Genomic DNA, 24,103 nt, shown 5'->3' with positions numbered 1-24,103 from the left:
GACGATGACAGGGAGAGGATCCTGATGAGCAATAATAGGTCTAGTAGAGATGGCAGATGAAGGCAGAAAGTTAAAAAATTGAGTTGGGTAATATATTTTTTTTCAGATACCCACTTCAGACAGTAACCTTAAAGAAATAGTTTTGTAACAGGTTCAGCAACCTTCAACTAACCAGAAGGAGCACCATGTTGTTCGAAGAGATTTACTTCAAAGTAAGTGTATACAGTTTGACCAAACTGCGGGAGGCAGTGGAAGACAAAAGTGCCTGGCGTGCTCTGGTCCATGGGGTCACGAAGAGTCGGACACGACTAAACGACTAAACAACAACACAACTGTATACAGTGGTACCTCGGGTTAAGAACTTAATTCGTTCTGGAGGTCTGTTCTTAACCTGAAACTGTTCTTAACCTGAGGTACCACTTTAGCTAATGGGGCCTCCTGCTGCCGCTGCACTGCCGCCGCACGATTTCTGTTCTCATCCTGAAGCAAAGTTCTTAACCTGAGGTACTATTTCTGGGTTAGCGGAGTCTGTAACCTGAAGCGTACGTAACCTGAAGCGTATGCAACCCGAGGTACCACTGTATCTGATTTCATTTTAAAATCATCAGAGGAACTTAAACATTTTATTTTATAAGAAAAGGTGACTGTGGGAGAGGGGTGATGGAGGCCACATACTTATGAGATTCCTAGCTGTAGAGTTTAGGAGATTCACATTCATTGCCAACCAGATGATCTTTTACCTACTGCCATGCACTTCACTGAGCAAAAGAACATACTGTTTTTCATCCCAAAATGTTCTGCAAAAGTACAGGGTTACACTTCATTTTTCAAATAGACATGTAACCTACTCAGCATGACCATCAGATAATGTGATAGCTAAAGGAAAACCTGCCCTTGTTGGTTCCCAGCCCAGTGATTACTATTAATGTGCATTTCCTAGCAAAGGCATCATTCTGCCTTTGGAACTTCACCCCAGGTATTTCAAAGGCAACATTTGTGATGGTGTGCCAAAAGCAAACTTTAGTGCATAGCAATAGATGCACAAACCGGCTTTAAACAGACTGAATCGAACAGGACAATCTCCCCTAATGCTTATTCTACACCCACCAGGTACTCAGTTTAGGTAAATAATCCTTAAATCACCTTGTAACAAGCTTAGAGCAGGATAAGTTAAAGTGTTTCAGTGTTGTAGAGTAAGACCTAGAGAGCAAGGGACCTGGAAGCACAGGGTACTAGTTTAAATTCCAAACCTATTCAGATGCTTAATACATTTATTTCTTTAAAATATTTTATATCACATTCTTTTTCAATTGGCAATAATTGCACCTTGGATTAATCAATTGGCTGCAATACTGTCACTGCATATGTAACCAAATTAGTTTACAAAAGGTTTGTCACTGATAATTTTTGTTTAAAAAAAGACCATTTATAGTCTTTAAAACTGCAGCACCAGCAAGGAAAACAGTCTAAAATGAGATGAAATTATCAGTAAAGATCTATGAAGCTGAACATAGAAAGTAAAGTATCATTTAATACAATCCTGTGGAAACCAGAGTGCATCTTGGTTAATCTAAAATGACTCATTTCCCAGGGGAATGATCTTGCTACACTCACTTAGCAAGTTGCACTGTCAGCATAAAGACGAAACGTGAACCTTTAAAACAAGCAAATCTGGTCTTGCAATACAGTTATCATTATATTTAATAGCCAGTTATTAATGTGCTGCAATAAGTTACACAGTAGCTTTTAACAGGCAGCAGTATTTTGTCCCATTACATATTTCAGAGAGAAAGTAATTTCAGATTTGTTATCTCCTCCCACTTCACAACATAAGAGAGATATATTTCCGCTGATTGGTCTTGGTCATCTTAAATAACACATTTGGCCTACTAGTCAGTTGTGGAAGATGAATGCTTTAATTTCATACCATCTTCCCAGTGGAGATAATCTCGCAAAACATAAGAAAGTGGTAACAACATTAATTTTCCTGAAATTAAAATATGCTGATCAGACATTTTGTTCTTGGCTGTAATTTAAGGAAAAATTCAGACTTGTTCAAGAGTAACAAAATAACTATTTAAATTGAATGTACATCTATGTTTTCATTTTACATAAATGGGAGACTAGAAATATTTTGAATAGGTAGAAAATAGAAAGTGTGCAAAGCTTGATATAACACATGCTTTGTAAGCAGAAGATCCCAGATTTCTTTTTGTATATTATATTTCTTTTCGTCTTTTCAAAATCTTTAGTTCTCAAATAACCAACTTAAACAGGAAAAACAACCTCAGGTCAGAGACTAAAATAATATCAAAATATGCTAAAATAATATTTTTGTTAAATAACATGTATATTTCATTTTTATTTTTATTCAATTGTATTCTTTATTTATTCTTGTATGTTTTTGAATTATATGTTCTTGCTTAAATAATTTTTACAAAGCAATTATGGAGCTGCATAGAGACACTAGAAAAGCATCTGTCAAAGTTGATTTAAGCGTAGTGCTCAATACAAGAGGTTGGACCAGATGACCAAAAATGGCTTCCAAATTTATGAATCTATGGGTTTTATCTAATGCTGTGTACATGAAGTTTCTCAAACATGATGGGACTCCCCTCATGCCCCTGCAAAATCTGCTCTGGAGAATCCTCCAACTTTCTGGACTATATTTTAATGGCAGGCTGCAAGGTATAGGAGAGGTGGAATTACTGTTGTGCAAGCAAAACTCTGCTGTATTAGCAGAACAGCAGCATTCGATGGGACCCTATATCTTGAACTAGCTATGACGCTTCTAACCTCCAAGACGGGAGCAAAAACATATGGTGCCCTTCTTCTCCATAGTCGGTTGCCATACGTCCTCTTTTTCCAGGGCATGTCCTCTTTTTCATGGGTAGAGTTGTCATAGTGATCCATAGTTAAAAGTAGAAGTCGGTAAATGTGTCACCTTTTTTGCTTTTCATAATATGGCAACCCTACGAGTCCAGATAGAAAATAGGGACAAGCTCCATTCTCACGCACACAGGATGTACGGTAATCCCTTTTAGGAATCTACTTGTCATCTGCAGTTTTCATAAGTACTTGTCGTGGTGTGTAAAAGGTTAAAATGAAATTGCCTGCAACCACTGCTGCTTTTATGGGATTTATGGTGTGGGTGTATGGGTGTTTCAGTCTTCTACCAGTTCAGTTCTATGTAAGCCAGCCTCAGGGGCAGTCCTGTTTAACACTGTATAATAAAGCAACTGTTCTGTTTTCCTGGAGTGCGTTGTGGTGTGAGGTTGACAGAAAGCTATACAGCTGTGTGGACAGATGCACAAAGGGCTCACTTAAGAATATTACAATTTCAAGTATTCATCTGAAGAACCACAAGTTTCCGTGTCATTATACAAAAATTTATAACACTGTGTGTAGTTAAGTATTTTATTTACTGCACTTCTATACTGCCCAGTAACCAAAGTTCTCAGGGCAGCTTACAATCAAGGTTCTGGTTGCTACCTATCAGTGGCAGAGTAAATAAAGGCAGCTTGCAGCCAGATGCAAAGCATGTTTGCTCAGATGTGAGACCACATTTTGTTCTTTAGTTCCGTTTCCAATCTGGCTCACGGGGGGGGGGGGGAATCTTCTCTAAACCAATTTTTACTTTCCAGTTCTTTTCATATGCTCTTCATGTGTTCAGTGAGCATGCCTCTGGGGGCAGTTTGACAGCAGGTTACACCCACAACCTAGGTGTTTTCAAGGGACCTCTTTCCAGATGTTCAAACAAACCTGCATAGATTGGGAGCAAAGCCTGCCACTTTGCTACTACACCCCCACAAGTACATTCACGGAATGCACAAGGAATATTTGTAAGCAGATCAAATGGCATTTTTGCTGCTTGATTTGAAAGGTGAGGAAGCAGAAGTCTGTAAAAAAATTCCCTCGGCATTTGGTATGATGATTCAGAAAGACAGCTTATGAACTGGTTTTAGGCATGTCATGGTAAACTTTCATTTGATACCGTAGTTATTTGTAGTCATCCAGCAGTATGATTTATGAGTCAACCCTTTCTATTTCAGCAGATGTTTCCTGGAACTTTCCAAATGGGCTACAACACCTGTGTTCAGAACCCAATATTATCTGGGATCATCTTAAGTCACCCATCAGGAAGCCCTTATGGTACAGTGTTATAATGCCACACCAGACCTATCATTTACCTTGACAAAAATAGAAAGTCAGAACTCTACAGGTTTGATCATCACAAGTCCTGTTGTTACCTCAAGATCGTACAAAGCCAAGCTTCAATTGCCAACAGGTCAAACTAGTTGTTATATTAACAGCATTAATTAACATGCATTAACAAATGGTGAATCCCATCTGATGGGACCAATTAGCAATGCAACCCAAGGAGGGGGAGAGGAAGAGTTAAATTCTTTCCTCACACGTCCAAATAAAATCCACTCCCTGAAGTTGCTATTTGCATAGGAAGGGAGGTTTCAGTTGGCACCCCTGATGTATTTGGTAGACATAATTTATATTTCAGACATGAACTTTAGGATACTTATATATAAATTATTTTTAAAAATAGGGGAAGGCATACTTCTAAATTTTCACCGTTTCTTGCTGTGACTTTTTGGACAATCTATTTTAAAAAGAGCATCATTGTCTGGTAAACAATCCGTTGATCACAGCTGGTTCTTTAACTGCAAAATACATAAGAAAATTAATGAATAACGAAGTGCCTTGCAATCTTTGGTGATGATGGAAATTATTCATTATAAAATAATCTTGGAAATTAGACTGTCCAATTTTATGGAAAGCTTGAGATCCTTTTTGATGTACCACAATAGAAGTGAAACACACAAAGTGAGTATGGCAAGAAATAAATACTGTGTATAATAGTTTTTCAGTCATAACACTTTTTGGCAGTGAGATATTAACCATATTTTCTTGCACTTTTAACATTTTAAAAACAAATTTCATAATATAAATCTCAACCACCTCAAAAGAAAACTGGCGCTACTGCAAACATTTGTCAAATTATTCAAAATTATGAATCAACAAGGATGTTAACCTTTTTTAATCTTAAAAATACACAGCCAACAGCAATATTTAGCTGATATGTCTTAACCATTAGCAAAGGTAGAAAAATTAAAGATCGACAACTCTCTGTGAAACTATTTCATGTGAACAGTAGAAGCACTACAAAGTGCCTAATTCCATATTCAAACTGGAAAACTCATTTTCTTGAATGACAAATGATATCTTTCTTTAACTCACATACTGAAGTAGTAATTTACAAATGTGGGTAATAATCTTTTTTTTTTAATGGGGAAAACTGAGATACACAGAAGTTAATTGCCTTGCCCAAGGTCATTCAACAAATCAATAAAAGAATAAGGCATGAAGCCAAAATGCTAAAGATCTTCTTTATAAATTACCATCTGAATACCATTATAGACAACCCTTCCTGACCCCTCTCTATCTGTGGGTTACATAGCAAGCTAGAAAGAAGCCACCTAATTTCTTTCTGCTTACATTTCAGATCCAAGTTCGAACCATAAACCACCTCCAATACAAGTTTTTCTTATCTACTTTAGAATGTTTTAAAGCGATTTCTTTGGATTTGTTTGATAGTGTGGGAGGAAGAAGGGGTAAAAGTTCAAGGCTGGCCTTTATTTCATTTAGATCTGTTTGCTCGCTTTTAAATTTGAGACCTCAGGTACAGAGATATTCAAAACTTTTAAAATGCAGCTAATGAGTTGCTGTGCCCTAGTAACCACGGCAACAGGCTGAGAAACCTCACTGCTGTTATCTGTGGGCAAACCCTGCAGGAGAGTATTTGCATTCATTCTGGTTGTATCTCTACAATGCTGGTAACTGAAAGGAAACTTAATTAGGGTATACAATCTAGATTACTGAATACAGGTTACTTTCCTCCTTTATGCATATCAACTATCTTTTTATTCCTACAATGAGGCTGGCTGGAGATAGGGTTTTCCCCTTGCTTGCTAAAAGAAAAGGAATCACTCTTGAAAATAGGCTTTCTAGATTGATTATGTATTTCCTTACATTAACTTTTTAAATTTAATTTATCATGGGTCATTAATTAAGGCACAGTTGCTCTCCCCTGTTATGATAAGCTATTTTAACTTCTTGTTTTCTTATCACCTTTGTTTTGGCAATAATACATTGACAAATGCTGTAAAATAGTAATTTTCAGAGTCTTAAAAAAGATAATATAACAGTTCAGTGGCTTTTACTCTCAGGTGAGTGTGTATAGGATTGCTGCTTTAAATCATTTCTATCACAAACTTTTGCAAGTTTACAGAAAAAAACAAAATCAGTGTCTAAAAACATTCAGTCAATATAAACAGCAAACATAAAATATGCTTGAATTCAAGCAGCTGGCAATCCACCAGCCCCCTGCCCCCAAAATCACTGTACCAGTTTTCCCTATGTTAATAGCTTGCTGCTAAAAGCAGGCTTTACCTGATCTCTCTCCAAATGAGGCTGAAGCTACACATGGAGTATCGTGCACTACAGTCTGAAATGGATATTGACAATCTGGAACATGCGCAGAGGAGGGCGACAAAGATGATCAAGGGTCTGGAACCAAGCCTTATGAGGAACAGTTGACAGAGCTGGGTATGTTTAGCCTAGTAAAGAGGAGACAGAGGAGATATGATAGCCATTTTCAAATATTGAAAGGACTGTCGCATGGAAGATGGAGCCAGTTTGTTTCCTCCTGCTCCAGAGGCTAGGACCCAAACCAATGGATTCAAGTGACAAGAAAGGAGATTCCAACTAAACACTAGGACAAACTTTCTGACAGTAGGAACTGTTCAACAGGAACAGACTACTCCCTCAGATTGACGTAACTTGCTTGGAGTTTTTTTCAGCAGAGTTTAGATGACCACCTGTAATGTATGATTTAGTGGAGATTCCTATATTGCAGGGTGATAGAATAGATGACCCCCAGCATCCCTTCCAACTGTATGATTCTAGGAGGCAGTACAATAGTGTTAGTCCTGGATTTTCTGCAGCCAAGAAAGGACTGAGGGACAGGAATGCAAAAGAACATCAGCAGATAACATACGTCTCTTAATTGCTCAAACTTGTGAGCTAGCTTGACCAGAGATTATGGAGATCAAGGGATGTCATCTGATGATCTGACCTATTCTGGGCTTTTAATTCAGGGAGGATTTTTAATTCATGAAGCTTGTTGTCTTCTGCTCTCCAGTTTCCAAGTTGAGTGGTCATGTAAAGGTTAAATACTTGCATTGTAATTGGGTGCCAAGATCTAAAAGGCTGCTAAGTATCAAATGAGATGGGAGGAGATATTGGCATCCAATTCTCACTGCTTTTATGTGTCATTATTGTTGTATACAGTCATTCATTGGGTTGTTGACCACTTTGTGGCTGGAAATATATCAAGTGTGTACTTATAAACATGTTGGAGGACCCTAGAATGGATGGATGGATAGATGCCATTTAGCTGCACACACGAATGGCCTTTTAAACAGCAGCAAACCATGCATTCCTTCATAGTAGCAGCCAAACTTCCCTTAGTGGTGATTGGTACACTTCCTGGATTCTAGTAAAAGGTAAAGGTAAAGGGACCCCTGGCCATTAGGTCCAGTCATGACCGACTCTGGGGTACGGCGCTCATCTCGCTTTATTGGCCGAGGGAGCCGGCGTACAGCTTCCGGGTCATGTGGCCAGCATGACTAAGCTGCTTCTGGTGAACCAGAGCAGGGCACGCTGTTTACCTTTCCGGCTGAGCGGTACCTATTTATCTACTTGCACTTTGATGTGCTTTCGAACTGCTAGGTTGGCAGTAGCAGGGACCGAGCAACGGGAGCTCACCCCGTCGCGGGGATTCGAACCGCCGACCTTCTGATTGGCAAGCCCTAGGCTCTGTGGTTTAACCCACAGCGCCACCTGCGTCCCTTCCTGGATTCTATTTCATACTAAAATCAATGAGCAGAAAATGACACACTAGTTCTAGGCCTATTTTACATTAAAAGCATTACAGAAGAAGAATCCCATGTCCCACATGAATAACTCCAAAATGAGGAACATAGAAAGAAGAAACGGCATCCTACACCCATATCAGCACAACCGGATGCCTTCCACGTGTTCCACCCATAACAAAACATGCCTCTCATGTGTTGGTCTCTAGAGCCACAGCAGGTGCTATAACTCTCCAATGGTTTGACTTTACCACGAATGCACACTCTTCTGTTGTTTCCCAAGACAGACAGATGCCAACCAACCAACCAGTTTTTTTCCTTCTTAGCTAGATTTGTATTTAAGAGTGATCGTTGCTAGCTGTGCAAATCTGGCACCAGCTCTTTCCGGACTGACATGAATCATGCTGACAAAAATGTTGTGCCAGTACTTAATTGGCAATACTGATGAGCCCCTTAGCTGCAATCAAGTTAGTTCCTTTTGCCAACCACTACACTGTTGCCAATCTCTGTCCTTCTGTTCCATCTTCTTTAGGCTCTGAAGAAAGGAAAGACATCTTACTTACATAATGGCAATTATTTAACAGGTCTGGCATGAAGTTGCACACCTGCCCCTCCACCTTGCAGATAACGTAATGTAGAGCAGCATGCTTCTCATTCAGCATGCAAAGGCTATGGCAGCACCCGCTCAAGACATTTGAGCACCTGAGGCAAACCGCAAAATGGTTCTGTTGTAGCCCAGATAATGGTAGAAGACCAGCTGGCTACTGTGGAGGTAGCATCTGGGGTGGGGACTACTGAAGGCATGGCAGATCCGGCCTCCAAGGAGTGTGTTACAGTTACTATTGGCGCTACAGCGGCTGCAATGGGTGATGTGTTCCTTGAAGGCTAGATCTGCCATCCCTATGGATCCTGCTGCCTGAGGCAGTCACCTCCCCTTGCCTCATGCATGGGTTGGCCCTGCCTCTAGGTTGCCTATAAACTGGCCTTCAAACTTAAATTTATTCCATGGTCAGTTACCTAAGCATTGGCCTTGTCTCAAGGTCATAGGAAAAGCAAAGGCTTAGGGCACATACCATAGCTTTAGAGATGGGAGCTATTCCTGTTCCCATGCAAGGAAGGAGGGAGGTCTCAGGCCATCCAATATGCTTGATACTCACACAGAAAACAATTGGTGTTGCTAAAGCTCTAAAAATTGGATTATATTACAATTTGAGCTTATGGAACAGCAGCACCTGCAATACTGATAACAGGAGACATTACAGTTAAAGCTGTCTAGAGGGAAACAAAATACAGCAAACCTTTAACTGTGCTGTAGGGATGCTATATTTTCTGGCTCAGTACTTTAATATCTAATCAATAAACCATTTGCTAGTTATACATGTCAAATGTTTCTGGAACTCAAGCTATTATGACTTGTTTATCTGTTGTCTGGCTATACCTTTCCCTTTCATCAGCTATTTCAGGATGTACTATTTTTAACAGTGCAGTCGCTATGAGTGAATCAACCTCTTTTATTATCTACCAGTAGGATTTGGGAGAGATTTTCTATATTCTTCACAAAAACTATTCTTGGAAGTGAGGAGTACTTGGGAGAGATCCAACTGCGGGTCTTTACTTTTTTCTGATTGGTGTAATGTTGGTTTTACATTCTATTACAAATTTCTCCTTAAAAGTTGAGAAATACTGTTTTGCCCCCAAAGGCACAGCTACAGCGCTTGACTATCTGTTTTGGGAGTGAACCTAACCTTTAAAGTTTTAACTTTGGGCTCAGTTTTATTTTCCAGCAACCAAAAGGAGCACCTAAAATTGTAAGGGGGGGTTCAATGTGAATGACAAGAATAGTTTCTGTGAGGAATAGAGAACACTCCATTAAATATTCTTTCATTTTCTTCCCTGAAGTTAATTTTTAAACATTTAAGATTGTAGTATTTTAAGACTAATTATAAAAATTATGACAACACTAAATTTACCAGTTGCTATGGGACACAGATGTGTCTAATCCACCCCAAGGTCTTCTTATACTAGGCTCTAAATGCTTGCTCAGAAAAACAAATTTTTTTGAACAATGGTTATGCAAGCAATTCTTGGCCCCCAATAAAGCTTAGAAAAGCTATAAAAACAAACACTTTTTAAATTATATGTGATTACTCTTTATATTTGTAAATACTTGGATTGTGGGGGCACTGATAAGTTCTAAAAGGGCAATTTAATTTTTGTAAGCTTCGCCAAAACAGCTGCTGTTTTTACTTGTTTGCTGACTTCATATTTCTGAAGCACACAGAAAACAAATTCTGTTCTTAATAATGAGCCAATTCCAATTGCTGCATTGCCTTGGGGTAGCATTGCAATACCTGTGTGTATTTGGTGCACAATTTTGTTTTTATAACACCATGGTGTAATATATATTTTATGATAACCACAGCCTCATGCATCAGTGGCGTAGCGTGGGTTGTCAGCACCCGGGGCAAGGCAAGTAATTTGCACCCCCTAACCCGTGGATTTGCGCCCCCTAACCCGTGGATTTGCGCACCCTAACCCTAACCCCCAGATGTTGTGCCCGGTGCGGCCGGCCCCCCCTGCACCCCCCACGCTACGCCACTGTCATGCATTATTACCATGCAACTTAATATTGTTACATCATTGCAGCTTTATCTTCTAATCTGAACGCAGCTGGGATAATGTTATTAAAATACTTTTGCTAAACATTCTTGTCACTGACAGTAAGCTCATGTGATTTTAAATAGATTTATAGTCTTCATGGTAACCTAACTCATTGCTCAAGACAATGAACCCAGAACATACACCCATATGGTTCTAGTTTTAGGTTTGCAGGTGCCCTTGGGTAAGATACTGTGGCGATCACACAGGGCCCCCGGATGTTTGACAGTCTATTGACCCTGTGCCACCACTGTAATTGCTTTCTTCGCTGCCACCAACCCGTTTCTCCTCACAGGTACACACAGAGTCCAGTCAGTTGTTAACATTAACAAATAATCAAGTTTATTTTATAGGCATGAACAAGCTTATAGTTACAGTTAATTTTTCTTGGCAGTTTCTTAATCTTAGTTCCTTAACTGTCCTATTTGTTCCTAACAACTTCAAATTGATTATCCCGACTATCTGACTCCACCTAATAATTCCTCTCACTCTTTCACCACACAACTCGACCAACCCACACACTATTCCTCCCTCTTCCTTCTTCGACTCCCAACTCTCAACTGACTTTCACACAACACCCCCTCTAACCCTAACTCCTTCTATCAGTTTCCACTGGCCAATCACATTACACTCATTTTTAACCCTTTCCTTGTGACCCACCTAGGAGGCAAACGCCACATAAACCCTCAGTGGGCCTACATCTTTGCCACAGCCACGAGTGCCCGGTTTGCTTGCCCTCTCCCTCTGAGTCCAGTTTACACCGCTGTCAAGAGGGAAAGTGCTAAGCACTTTCTCCTTTCTTCTCTGAGCCAGCTCGCTACCTGAGACCAAGGACAAAATAATACCCCTACTGGTCCACACACAAACTGACTGGACTTGTAAGTTGCATCTCATTTCAGTGCTGGATAGAGGACAGTATCATTCACCACTCCTGCAGCCATCTTAGGAGGTGCAGAGCAGGTCATGTAGCATACACTGCTGTCTTCCAGTAGGGTGAATAGCTGGGGGGATTCAGGAGGAACAGCTAGTATGGTTGCTTTGGCTGCCTGATGCAGCTGCCTCACTCCACCCAATAGGGCCTGCCCAGCATCTCCTCCCTCTTGTTGCTGTTCACATATTCAACAATGGCAGTGAATAGACAGTGACAGCAAGCAGTAACAAGGATGGGGTTGCAGGGGCCGGCACTCAGAACCACCCTCTGCCTTGTACTCAGTTACCTGTTTGTGACTAGCTAGGCTTCATGGCAGCCATTTTGTGATTAGCCATGCTCTCCCAATGGCAGCCATTTTGTGGTGATGCCCACCAGTTTCTCAAATTTCTACATGCGCTCAGCAATATGGAGTGCTTAACAACAGAATATGGCAGAATAAGATTAACCAGAAAATGTCTTGGCATCTTGTCTGTCTTCTATTTCCACTTCTCATTAAAGTTTCAAAACTAGTTTTGCTGCCAAAAGTAACGTCCCACTTAAATATTCAGAAGCAGATAGGTGATATATCACAACACTAAAACAAATAATCCTTATGGGGAAATGTGGCGTGCATTCCCAGAAGCTTAAACAGAATAAGAAGTTCATGACGATTAATCATCTTTCACTTTCTTGCGCTTCCTTTTAATTGTGTGAATCTACAGCAAAGGACCAATATGATCAATTTGTAGACATTTTTTCAGCAAACCAGAGACAGGCTTAGATTGTAGTCTGTGGCTATCAGCCTTAAGTACAACATCGCTCTTGGGAGTTGTTTTCTAGCTGAATTAACTTTGTACAATGCTGATGAAAGACAGATACTAAAAATTAAATCTTGATAAATGTGGTTCTTTTTTAAGAAGCAAAAAAATGTACTACACATTTTGTTTATCAGCATACAATATAAAGGAAACCATGTTGCTGAGTTGTTGCTTTCCCTTTACCTCTAATAATCTGATACTGAAGGCATGGAACAAACCAAAACACAGATGGGACCAAATGTTGAGTTGTAGGACTTCCGGGGTGGCGCCATCAACAATGGCGGTCTCCCTCTGATCTGGAGGGACCAGCTCTGCGCGAAACGGGTCATTTCCGCTACGGCGAAGCGGGGACCCTTTAAAAAATCACAGGCGGGTGAAGCCTGTGACCATGGGACTCGGCGGGCACCTTTAGCGCCCCCCCAACCCGCAAAGGAACCCATTAACGGGCTCCGAAGCGAAGAGGGGGAAGTGGCGCGGTGCTGTGAGTCAACTGCTTTTTCCGTGGAGCGAAGCCGCATAGCCGTTGCCGGAGAGCGCTGCCTTTTTCCTGGGACAATTTGGCATCTAAAGAATCACCCGTGAGTACTTAAATCTTGAACAACTGGACTTTAAATAAGGACTGGCCAGAAGAGAGGAATTGGACTCAAAATTTATCTCAATTTGGTACTGAAACGGGAAGGTCTAAACAGGAAGTCAGCCTTCCGTTTCTTTGTAGTCAGAATAAAGCAAAGACAACGTAAACTAGAGCTTAGAAAATTACTTTTAAGGGATTGGCTTTCATCATTTAAAATCGTGGAACCCCCCTTCGGTAGCAGGAGAAGAAGGGGGATTTCTTTTTGGACTGTTTAAACCTGCAGAAGTGAGTTTAAAGTAAAGTAACTTTCCACCGTCCTGATCCTGGAGCGGAGTGTCAGGACTGACGTTTGAAGCTCATTGACCAGAGACAAATGTTTTTGACAGACAGTTAAAAGAAAAGTAACATAGTGATTCCATTGTTTCCTCTCGCATTTTAAAGGAACAAATATTGACAGAATATCTTAAAAAAGAAACTTTGTTGTTATTGTTCTTAAAAGAAAGAATAAACAGAAGTTTTCCCCCTAGAGGGAGACTGTGAAATTGTAACCAATTTCAGGAGCTTGCAGCTGCTATAGATTACAATCGTGGGAAAGGACTTGTGACCTTGTAGGACAATGTTTTCAGAAGCTCTGTTGGGTGCTTTCTGTAAAATAAATGCCCTATTGGATCAGCTAAGTCAGAAGACGGATTTGATGACTAATGCGGCCAGAATTTTTGAACAGGCGGTAGGAAACTACATGGAGCTTACCCAGGAACTAAAACAGGAGTGTGCTATGACAGCACAGATGAGAGAAGAGGATGCTGCTGAATCCTGGGTGCCAGAAATGGAGGGAGTTGCGGCCCTGCAGGAATATGAGCCTTTGGATTTGATAAATGAATTTGGAAAAAACCAGATTTGGAAAGATAAAGTTTGGTTTGGTTTGGAAATGGGGGGTTGGATTGACCCTCCTATGCAGGGATGCTTGGACTTTCTGAGTCTGGTAATGGGCCATCAGATATTTGGAGTTGTGGGGGCTCTTAATTTTGGAGGGAATCTGAAACAGGTGTTTAAATATTACATGGAGTTTAGTCTGGACTATGGAAATGGGGCTGATTTGCTGAAAAGGGTCAAAAACATTACTAAGATGGAGTTCCCACGAGTGAAAGGAAAATATGAAGAAGAGCCGCGGAAGGGACATGGAAGAGACTTGAGGGCCTCGGATATAAGGATACCAGGTTAATGCGCTAGATTAATGGGACAAAAAGGACTGACAAAATCCGGGACCAGGAGGAAGGGACGCTGGATGAAGATTGGATTGTTTTATCCTTTTTTTCTTTTATCATTAGGATTGTTTTAAAATAATTGATGAATTTTATAAAAATGTTGAAATGGAACTACTTGGTTCTAGTAAAAATGTTTAAAGAATTAGGTTAATGATATGGTTATGAGAAGTTGGTAAAAATAAGAGTTAAGTTTTAAGTTTTAAGGTTTGCTATAAGACAAGATGAAAATAGATTAAGGTAATGTAAGGACAAAATATTATGAACTATGGAAAGGATTTGCTGTGATAATTATTAACCAGGATACAAGAAAGGGGAGGAGGAGGAGGTCAAAGAAAGAAGGTAATGAAAGTTGAAAATTTGAGAATGATGGATGTATTTTTTCTTTCTATTTTTCTGTTTTGTCTTTTTTTGTTTTTTGTTTTTTTATAATATTAAAAAAGTTTCAATAAATATTATTTAAAAAACAACAACAAATGTTGAGTTGTAGGACTCTACTTTTCTCATACTGGAAGTATTCACAGTTCAAGGACTGCAGGAAATTTGCAGTAACAGTCAGAAGCATACATATGGGTCAGCCATTAAGTGCTACTTAATGAGGGGTTCAGCAAGGATAATGTCCACTCCTGCTTCAATCTCCCTGAGTTGGAAAGCAAACAATCAGGGAACTTCCTATTCTCACAGAGGGCCCACACACTCACAGGTTTGCCCTCCAACTGGGCCTGGCCCACCAATAAGGCAAGTGGAGGCGACCACCTCATCTTGCTGCTAGTTATGGAACCTCTTGGGACAGTCTTATTTGCTTTGTTATGAAATTCCCTTCATATTAAGACACTTATCATTTCTCATTGTCTATAATGGATTAGGATGTAATTTGCAAATGGGTCTCTTGTTTTAAAGTTACGCTTGCAATAAAATAACCAGAGCCAATTTCAGAAATATCTTTTGTGTAATTGTGAAATAATGAAAAGACACCCTTGGGAATCTGCTTCAACATCGAAACGGCTTAAAAACATTTTGGAAGATTGCGATGGAATATATTGTTGAATTGAAACAATATAAATGTGAAACTCTTCAGTTCAAATTGATGAGTTCATTAGAAATTAATGGTAGCAAAACAAGGGGGAAATGACAGCTTGTTTCTGGGTCTGGCTTGTGAAACACACAGGTATGTAATTGCTTTTGAAAACAATTAAGACAAAAATGTGAAGCTGGTATATAAGCCTATTGTATAAAGTATACAGAATATATATCCTTTGAATATCTCAAATGACACTCCATCCCTATGATCCTCTTGAGTGTTAAGATCAGGAGAGGAAAGTCTCTCAGTAGTTCCACCACCCTCAGAAGTGTGGGGAATGGTGACCCAAAGAGGGCTTTCTCTGTGGCAGTCCCTGTGTTGTAAAATTCAGTCCCCACAGAGGTGCATCTAGCACTGTCATTATTCAACTTCCGCTGCTTGCTGGAAACACACTTCTTTATCCTAGTCTTAGGTATTTTGGTTGGATCCACCTCTTCTGTTTTGTTTATCTTATACTGTGCTGGTTTTCTAAGAACTGTTTTACTTTTTTATAATTGTATAAACTGTTTTTTCTTGCTTTTAATTGTATTGGTGTGACCTGGGCTTGGCTCTTGTGGTGAAGGACAAGTAAGAAAACTTACAAATAAAACAATATCTGCAGGATTATGCATTTTGTAGTAGACTGGTTTCCCCACCGCCCCGAACGCTTCTGAATCTCTGGAAGTTAAATCTTAGAAGATAATTTAGTATTTTCAGAAACATGTTTACCAGCAGCGGTAACCTCCACTCATTTTTGTGTTCCAGTTCTACACGGATCTTTAGTTTCACCACATAATCTCTGTTGAGACATTTCATACCCTGAAATACCCTGTTCCGGCCAGCACTCTGCGAAGATGGCGCTCCACCAGGGGAACAGAAAATCTGGAAGCTGAGTAAGTTTCAGAAACATTTTAAGACTTGCAGGCCTGAAGCCACATTATGGTTGTGGGGTTCTTGCCTTCTTAGATATTCTTGACCCCTTTACTGTTTGTTTTTAAGCATGTCTATGGCTCTTTTTTCTTTCAGACCTTGAAGGAAAAGCTCACAGGCAGTATTGTGTCTGCTTGCCCAGTAAGAAGCAACCATGCTCCTGTCTTCCTGCTAGATGGTCAAATCCATCAATTTTTGTTTCTCTCAGTTTCCCATTTTAAGTCTTTAATTCAATTCTCCACATCTCCATGAGGGTCTGGGATTTATTTTTTTAAGGCCTCGCAGAAATTCATCAGCAATTTAGTGTGAATTTCTCTTAATATGCACATCTATAATTCGATGGGTTCATGATTTATACAGTGGTACCTCGGGTTACATACGCTTCAGGTTACAGACTCCACTATCCCAGAAATATTACCTCGGGTTAAGAACTTTGCTTTAGGATGAGAACAGAAATCGTGCTCCGGCGGCGCAGCGGCAGCAGGAGGCCCCATTAGCTAAAGTGGTGCTTCAGGTTAAGAACAGTTTCAGGTTAAGAACGGACCTCCAGAACAAATTAAGTTCTTAACCCGAGGTACCACTGTATATGCAATTTTGCCTAATACACACATTTTTCTGGGCAATTTTTCACTTATAATGCATTTTTATGCACACTTTATGCATTTTTTTACACAACTGGAGAGCTGCATTGCAAAATTTGGAAAAGTGCAAAGTTGAAAGATGGCTGTGTTTTGGTTCACATTGTTTCAGAAAGTATGAATCTGGTAAATTTTCCTTTAAATGTGAATGGAATCAAAATTCTCTCCCATCCCCCTTCCTGTATTCTGGGAAGTAAATAAAAAAGTCATAATAAAAATCCATGTTTTATGGCTATGTAATACAACTGTATGATTTCAAACCTTTTTGGCTCCCTGTTGCTGTATTGGTTGTATTTCTCCTACTGATGCATCCTTAGGCTTCCTAAGCACAAAATTCCTTGCTACAGTGGTGCGTATATGGATTGGCTTTTACAGATTGGAGATATGAACCTGCTTGGAGTAAGGGCCAAACTACATGTTGTTTGCTTGCTTGCTTGCTTGCTTGCTTGCTTGTTTGTTAGTTTGGTAAAGATAACTACATGTTATGTTAACTGCATAATCTAGTGTTTTGTGATTTGAATATGTGGTGTGTGTGTGTCCCCCACCCTCCCCTGATAAGCAGGAGATCTGGGATTTGTACAATAGTAAGAGAGAAATGAAATACAATATAATGTGCATTTGCTGGAAATGCATTGATGGATGAGAATCATCACAGGCACTGGGAAAGTATATGTACCAAGGAAAGTACTTTGTCTTAATTTGCATGGAACTATGGTGAAGAATAGCGGAACTAAATTAAGAAAGAAAACATTTACCCATAATAGTTCAATTAAGTATCAGGAGCGCATGACTTTACTATATCCTGTTCAACTGGACAGTCTCCAGGAAGAAATGCTGCCTAAAACAATTTGAATCAATGACATAATGAGCAGGTTGATATAATATGCTGTTCTCATCTCTGTTTTTTCCAGATTCTATTAAACATCCCCTGAGTGCTATACTTATTATAGCACGCGATGGTAATAGAGAGTTTTTCAGGAGCCTTTCATTGTCATACAAAGATTATTGCAAAGAGAGATTGCCAGAAAAATGGGACCACTGTTTAACTCCATAGCCCATAATTATCTGCAATCATTTTGCATGCAGCCTTTTATACTAACATGGAGAGTTGTAAAACTGACAAGCTGATTTTTATAGCAGGAATTGATGTGTGTGTCTGATGGCACTGAGTGATAGAAGTGCCTGCTGACATCTGAGATAGGTGCTTTGCATTCAAAAGCAACTGTAATTTAAGCCCTTTCTTATGAGCACTGGACAAACATCAAATATAACTGATGCCAGTCATCTGATCAATGACATCTCTGAATGAAGGTTTTTCCTTACAATTCATTTCTGTACTATAAATGCATATTTCGTTACTCATTTGTTTCATGGAGCCTATATATAGCAGCTGTGCTTCCATTGCATTTCAGATGAATCCATTTTCCATTGTATGGCTATTGTTGCATCCCACCCCAGTCTTCGAGCAGTGTGAGATTCCGGGGGTTCCAAGTACTCATGTTTCCTTTTGGAAATGAGGCAAAGTGGAGACCGTGGTGTATTTAGGCTATATGGTTTATTTGCACATACATACAACCTGAGCCTATGGTGGAGGGGTTCACAGGATTAGCACCCCAAGAGGGTCTTGTTTCCCCCATAATCACAGCCTTGGATTCAAAGAGAAATCAACCATCATGCAGCTCTCTCTCCCTCTTTCTCTCGCTGCAACCCTCTCTCCAGCTTGCTGCCTTTACCAGCTTGTGACCATTTTTCCTCTCAGTCACATCACAGCCAACCCTCAACTCTAGCATTGTTTTCTAATTAACTCTGAGTGGAGGGAGGTGGCTGTCTGGCCCATTTGCTGTCTGGCCCAGAACCTTGCTTTCTCAATGGCCATCCTGAACATGGGGAACTGGGTCCAGGCATTAGGAGTCTGGTGTTCACTTTAATCCCCCAAGCCTTGATTAAACTATAACACCTACTGGACCCAGGAAGATTCTGGCACCCACAAACTCATAACACTATCAATGGGTCACATTTTGTAGTTGTGGTTAAATGAAATATATAGTACCCCATATTTCATAAAAACAAAACCCATTACTGTAGCCCTTGCTAGATGTAGTGTCATTGCACAATTGTTATAAGCTACTATGCTCCTTGGGGCATAAATTGTGATAAGCAATCCCATACCTTTACCATTTTGTGAAAAAGAGGAACAGAAGTTGAACCTACTTGTAACTGAAGTGAAATCTCAAAATAGGCAACTGTTCCTGCAAGCTGTTTTGGCCAACGGGCTGGTATAGTTCTGGCAACTCAGGCTGATGTATCTATTTATTTCCATTTTAAACTAGCCTTTCCAATATTTAACTACAATGGTTCACTTTATCTTTCTCTAAGGTGAGAGGCCACAAAATTCCAACAATGCCCCAGAGACAAAAGCAACATATATTTTACATGTCCCAGAAAGAATCCTTGTAACAGCTTGGGGAAAGAATTAGGACCCAAATTAACATCTAGTCCCCGTCTAGGATGTGAGTCCCAGAGAACACAACAACCATTCTCACTTGTAGCAAAATATTAATAATCTGGCAGTGGAGAGCATTACTGTCAGGTCATTGTCATGGTCATATCATTATCTTGCCTGGATTCGGGATGTTGGAGAATTTCAAAAGGCAGGTTTGGGCTTTAAAAAAAAATTCTTTGAATTTACAGACTTAATTTACTAGAGTATCTGGGGTATGCAGAAGCTGCTACCTTATTTTATGGGTGGGCCCATTTTGCTTCAAAACTTCGAAACTTAAACATACTCAAGCACCTAACTTTGCTCTTGGACAGAAATTATTAATGTGTGCAAAAGATCCTAAAATTGGGCTTGAACCAGCTATAAGCAAAACAAAGTGTGTGTTGTCCACCAACTTCCTTTTTTAAAAAGTACGGTAATCAAAACAGTCTAATGTATACATTTGTAACACGGTAAGATTTTGTGCACTATATCTTTGTTTTTGGTTTTTGTTTTGTTTTGATTTTTAAACATTGCTTTACGTATAGAAGAAGCATACACAGGAAATGCAAACTACAAATAGCAATTTGTTCAAAAGAAACCCACAGGAAGTTTTGCAAGCCGTTCAACATCAGGCTGTCTTTTGCCATGCGAGACAAAAGCTGCTCAGTAACCACTGATGCATTGATAATTAAGGCTTCTTCAGCATGACATATGAAACAATGGCTTTGTTTCTATCTGGAAATCAAATGAGCATGAAGTTGCCCTTTACATGTGTGGCACTGATCTAGGATTGAGGCAGAGGGGCTTCATATTCCTACTAGTAGCCCAGGTGATGCAGAGGGTGGGCAAGCCATACAATCCCTCAGCTGTAGCCAGTAAGGGTTGGCTGAGATCATGCAGCCTATCTACCCGCCTTCTAAGGTGGCCAGGATGGTCCTCTACTGTCAGAGGATAGCCTTCTAGAGGAAGGAGTCCTACCTTTGAAAAACTGTCCAGTTCAAGTCCAGTTTAAAGATAAATAACTCTAAGAAGGGAGAGCAGGGAGCTTGAAATTGCCTGTCAACCATATGCACCTGGACAACAGACTGGGCACATGGGTCACCTGCTGACAGTCTTCCCCACCAGGTTTGGATGTTTAGGGAAGTTTTTAATGTTTGATGTTTTATTGCATTTTTAATTTTCTGTTTGGAGCTGCCCAGAGTGGCTGGGGCAACCCAATCAGATGGGTGGGTTACAAATCATTATCATCATCATCACCATCGTTAAAATTACAGCAATTATTTCTCTACCTATCAACTAGCACTTGCAAAGTTAATGCAAAGCTGTGCCCTCTTTTGTTTTCTTTTTTGGTAACTCATTTGTGGCTACCTACCCTGCCCTCTTCATTGTCCCACAGCAACCCAGAAAGCAGACATTGCTTTCAGTGCATCTTTTCCAAATATGACTTTAGTTGGATGCAACTTAAAAATATATTTTTTTAAAATATCACTTCAAACTTGAAAAAGGAAAATTGCATATAATTGGGCTGTCAGACACCAACATATCATATATATATTGTGCTATGCAGTCTGGGCCCCTGTTATATCAAATGGGCTTGTTTATTTCAAATTACTTGGTCATGTATTATATGTCTGCTTTGAGGGCATCAATATTTATCATTAAATTCACCCTGTACCACACATTTACTTCTCTCTCTCTCTCTCTCTCTCTCTCTCTGTCTCTCTCTCACACACACAGCCCATATGTATCTTATTTAGAAGCAACATCTTCACCATCTACTTCATTCATCTGTTGAACTAAGTTCTTGCTGCAATAAATAAGGTTATAGGAAGGTGGCATGGGAAACTTTTATCCTCCTCAGTGTCACCAGATGGCGCTGCAGAGTAGTTTTGCTTAGGACTAGTAAACATATAACCTACGTTTACCTTTATTTACCTGTCCCTGATTAAAATTCTGACTTCTTCCTCCCCACTCTCATTTACAATTTTATTAGCGGTTAGTAAAGAAAGTGCTTTATTCTCAGAAACAGATCTTACGCACATGTTTTGGATATGAAAGCTCCTTCACACAGTCCAATGAAAGTACTGTATTTAAGCATATCTTTTGTTACATGCGAAGGAGCCATCAGTGTGGCTTCAGGTTTTAGGAACCACAATAATTTAGGAACTTCCACATTGAGGGATTAATATTACTGGGCCATATATGATGAACTATGGGCCGTTGATGAAAGTATTACTAGGCCATTGCTGAAATAAGGCTAGGAAAGGTTTGTTGCATGAACCTACAACTAGTGAAGGAATGACTAGATATTTCATAGAATCATAGAGTTGGAAGAGACCACAAGGGCCATCGAGTCCAACCCCCTGCCAAGCAGGAAATTTGATTTAAGTGCAGGTAAAAAAAGGTAAAGGACCCCTGGACAATTAAGTCCAGTCAAAGGAGACTATGGGGTTGCGGCGCTCATCTCGCTTTTAAGTGCATTACATATTTGGGACCATACTAGTCATATTAAAGTCCATGTCAGTTTCTCAACACCACAGCCATCGTCTGTTAATGGAGGAATGTTACAGTCATTGCACATGCTGTGGCATTGAAAGTTGAAGGGCTCCTAAATACAAGGGTAAATATATCCTAATGCACTTTACACTGATAAGTAGTTTTGTGGCATCATAAAATAGAGGTGGAGAAAAGACATCCTGACATTTAGACAACTATTAAACGTGTAAGATTACTGCACTATTTCTTTACTATTTTTAATGTTATTAGATTGTTATCTGCTCTTGAAAGTGGAATGGTTGGTTATTATTCAAAACCAGCTGTTTCCCCCCATTAAATTTCTGCAGATATTCATGTATTTAGGCAATAAATATGTTCTCTTTCCTTGCTGCACAGTGGGCTCTGTCTTGCAGTTGTTCTATCCTGCTGAATGAAGACAAATATAAAATATATACCTAGCATAATAGTATAGTTAAAAGAACAGTGCAATACTCAAAAGATGATCAGCAGACAATAATTTAAAAATTCATTTAGAAAAGGCTTGGGTAAATAAAAGCATGCATCTGAAGTAATAGATTGCTGAAGTATGCCTTATCTCAAGTGGTAATGAATTCAACGTTAAAGGAGCCACAAGTTAATCATACATCAGACTTTAAGCACAGAAGTCTTATTGTACAGTCAGAACCAAGTCACATTGTGAAGGGCAAAAAGGTCTTCCTTTTCAGTACACTTCCTGGTTTCATTGCCAACTTAAACTTCCCAAGATAGTAGCACCTAATATTATAAACCAAAGTAGCTGAGACTGTGCATTGTTGAATGTAGTGTGGGAGAAAAGTATACATACAATAAGACAAAGAGTGTCAGTTTTGAATTTTTCTGCTTAAAAAAAAATTCAGGCTATCTATGATTGTGAGGAAAATTGCAAAACATTTATGAGCAAATAACATTTATGACATATATATAATAATACTTGGTATGCAGCCAAAAAATTCTTCCAAGAGAGGAAGAACACTATGAAAAGTAATTCTGCCGATCTTCCTAAGGCACACTTAACTTCTAGGAATCAAAATGCATTACTCTGGTTTTCTGTATGACATATCTCCAACAAAAGATCTGGCTGGGTACTTCAAAATTAAATGTGACACAAGGGTTACTGTTGCCGGCATTTGTCTCTATCACAGGAAATAACCTGCATGCTGTACACAAGGCCTCTAGAATGCCCTGAGGACTTTAGCAACAATCTAATCAAAGTTTTCAATAAAAGAAAGGAATTTATTGAATGTACGTTGCCTTCTGATCATCAAATGTTGTCAACACTTTGTCATATTTACAGCTTCTTTATAGGCAATATTGTTCGGAAGAGAAAAGTAACATGAAATACGGCTTATATAATGAAAACCCTACATGGCAAGTAGTAACCTAGGAATTTGTAACTGGCTCCCTGCACAAATCATATATGTTTGTCCAGATCTGGGCATTTAAACACATTTTAAATGTTCATAGTTTACTATGGCAAATCTCAACTGCAGCATGCAACGTGCTTAGTCTTTGAAGGTTTTGAATTCATTCTAGCTCTCACTGGCATGGTATGACGGCATATACATATGAAGGCATTAAGTGCAAGGATAGTACTTAATTTATGCCATACTATGGGATGTTAAAATTATTACCGTGCTGCATGCATCTGTTAACTTGCTTGGTAATTGTCTTATTATAAACAGAGGGATTTTGGTAAAATGAGATTTTCTAGCTAATTATGTAATTAAGTTGCATTTCGATGTTTTGCACCTGATTTGCTTTTGTGCTTCTTGTTTATTTTACTTAAGCACATTGTTTTGATATAATTATTGTTGCTTAATTATGTTACTTAAAATATGGAATTAGTAGTAGCTGGGGTTGCAGCAGTATTGTTTAGTATTATATGTATAATTTGTATTGTATTGTAGTGTTATAAGACGGGAGGAGCAGAGACAAAGGGCCAGAGTTTCAGGAGGGAGAGGCAGAATTGCAGTGAGTGAGGAGGTAAGTGAACGGGGGGGGTGTGCTAGTTTTGCAAGCTGGGGGGTGGGACAGAGCATGAGACAGGCAGTCTGCAGAGAGGGTCAGGCATGATGGTTGGAGTCTCTTTGACTTGGAGGCTGCAGCAATGGAAGGAATGTGGGAGCTCTGCACTCTCTCCATCTAGATGCAGGTTGTATATATGTGTAAATAAAGCATATATGATAAAGATAGCACAGACTCTATTGTGCTTTGTTGTTCCAAAAGGAAACACAGACCCTGGTAAGCATGCCTGGTACTACTAGAATCTCACACCACTTGGAGATTG

General features: G+C 39.6%; 1 long non-coding RNA gene across 4 annotated transcripts; it reads left to right on the top strand.

The window, feature by feature from the left end:
• Positions 1-1,437: 1,437 nt before the first annotated feature.
• On the top strand, positions 1,438-23,700 carry LOC310762024. 4 transcript variants are annotated; one of them, XR_014547798.1, is made up of 3 exons: positions 1,438-4,152; positions 15,997-16,124; positions 23,111-23,700. It is a non-coding gene; the product is annotated as an uncharacterized lncRNA (long non-coding RNA). The 4 variants fall into 4 exon arrangements; XR_014547799.1 differs by lacking the exon at positions 1,438-4,152 and adding an exon at positions 14,651-15,339; XR_014547800.1 differs by lacking the exon at positions 1,438-4,152 and adding an exon at positions 15,347-15,664.
• Positions 23,701-24,103: the final 403 nt, after the last annotated feature.

Source organism: Podarcis filfolensis (genome assembly GCF_964270895.1).
Source record: "Podarcis filfolensis genome assembly, chromosome: 4".
Taxonomy (NCBI): Eukaryota; Metazoa; Chordata; class Lepidosauria; order Squamata; family Lacertidae; genus Podarcis; species Podarcis filfolensis.
This window is presented reverse-complemented; position numbering and strand designations above follow the sequence as displayed.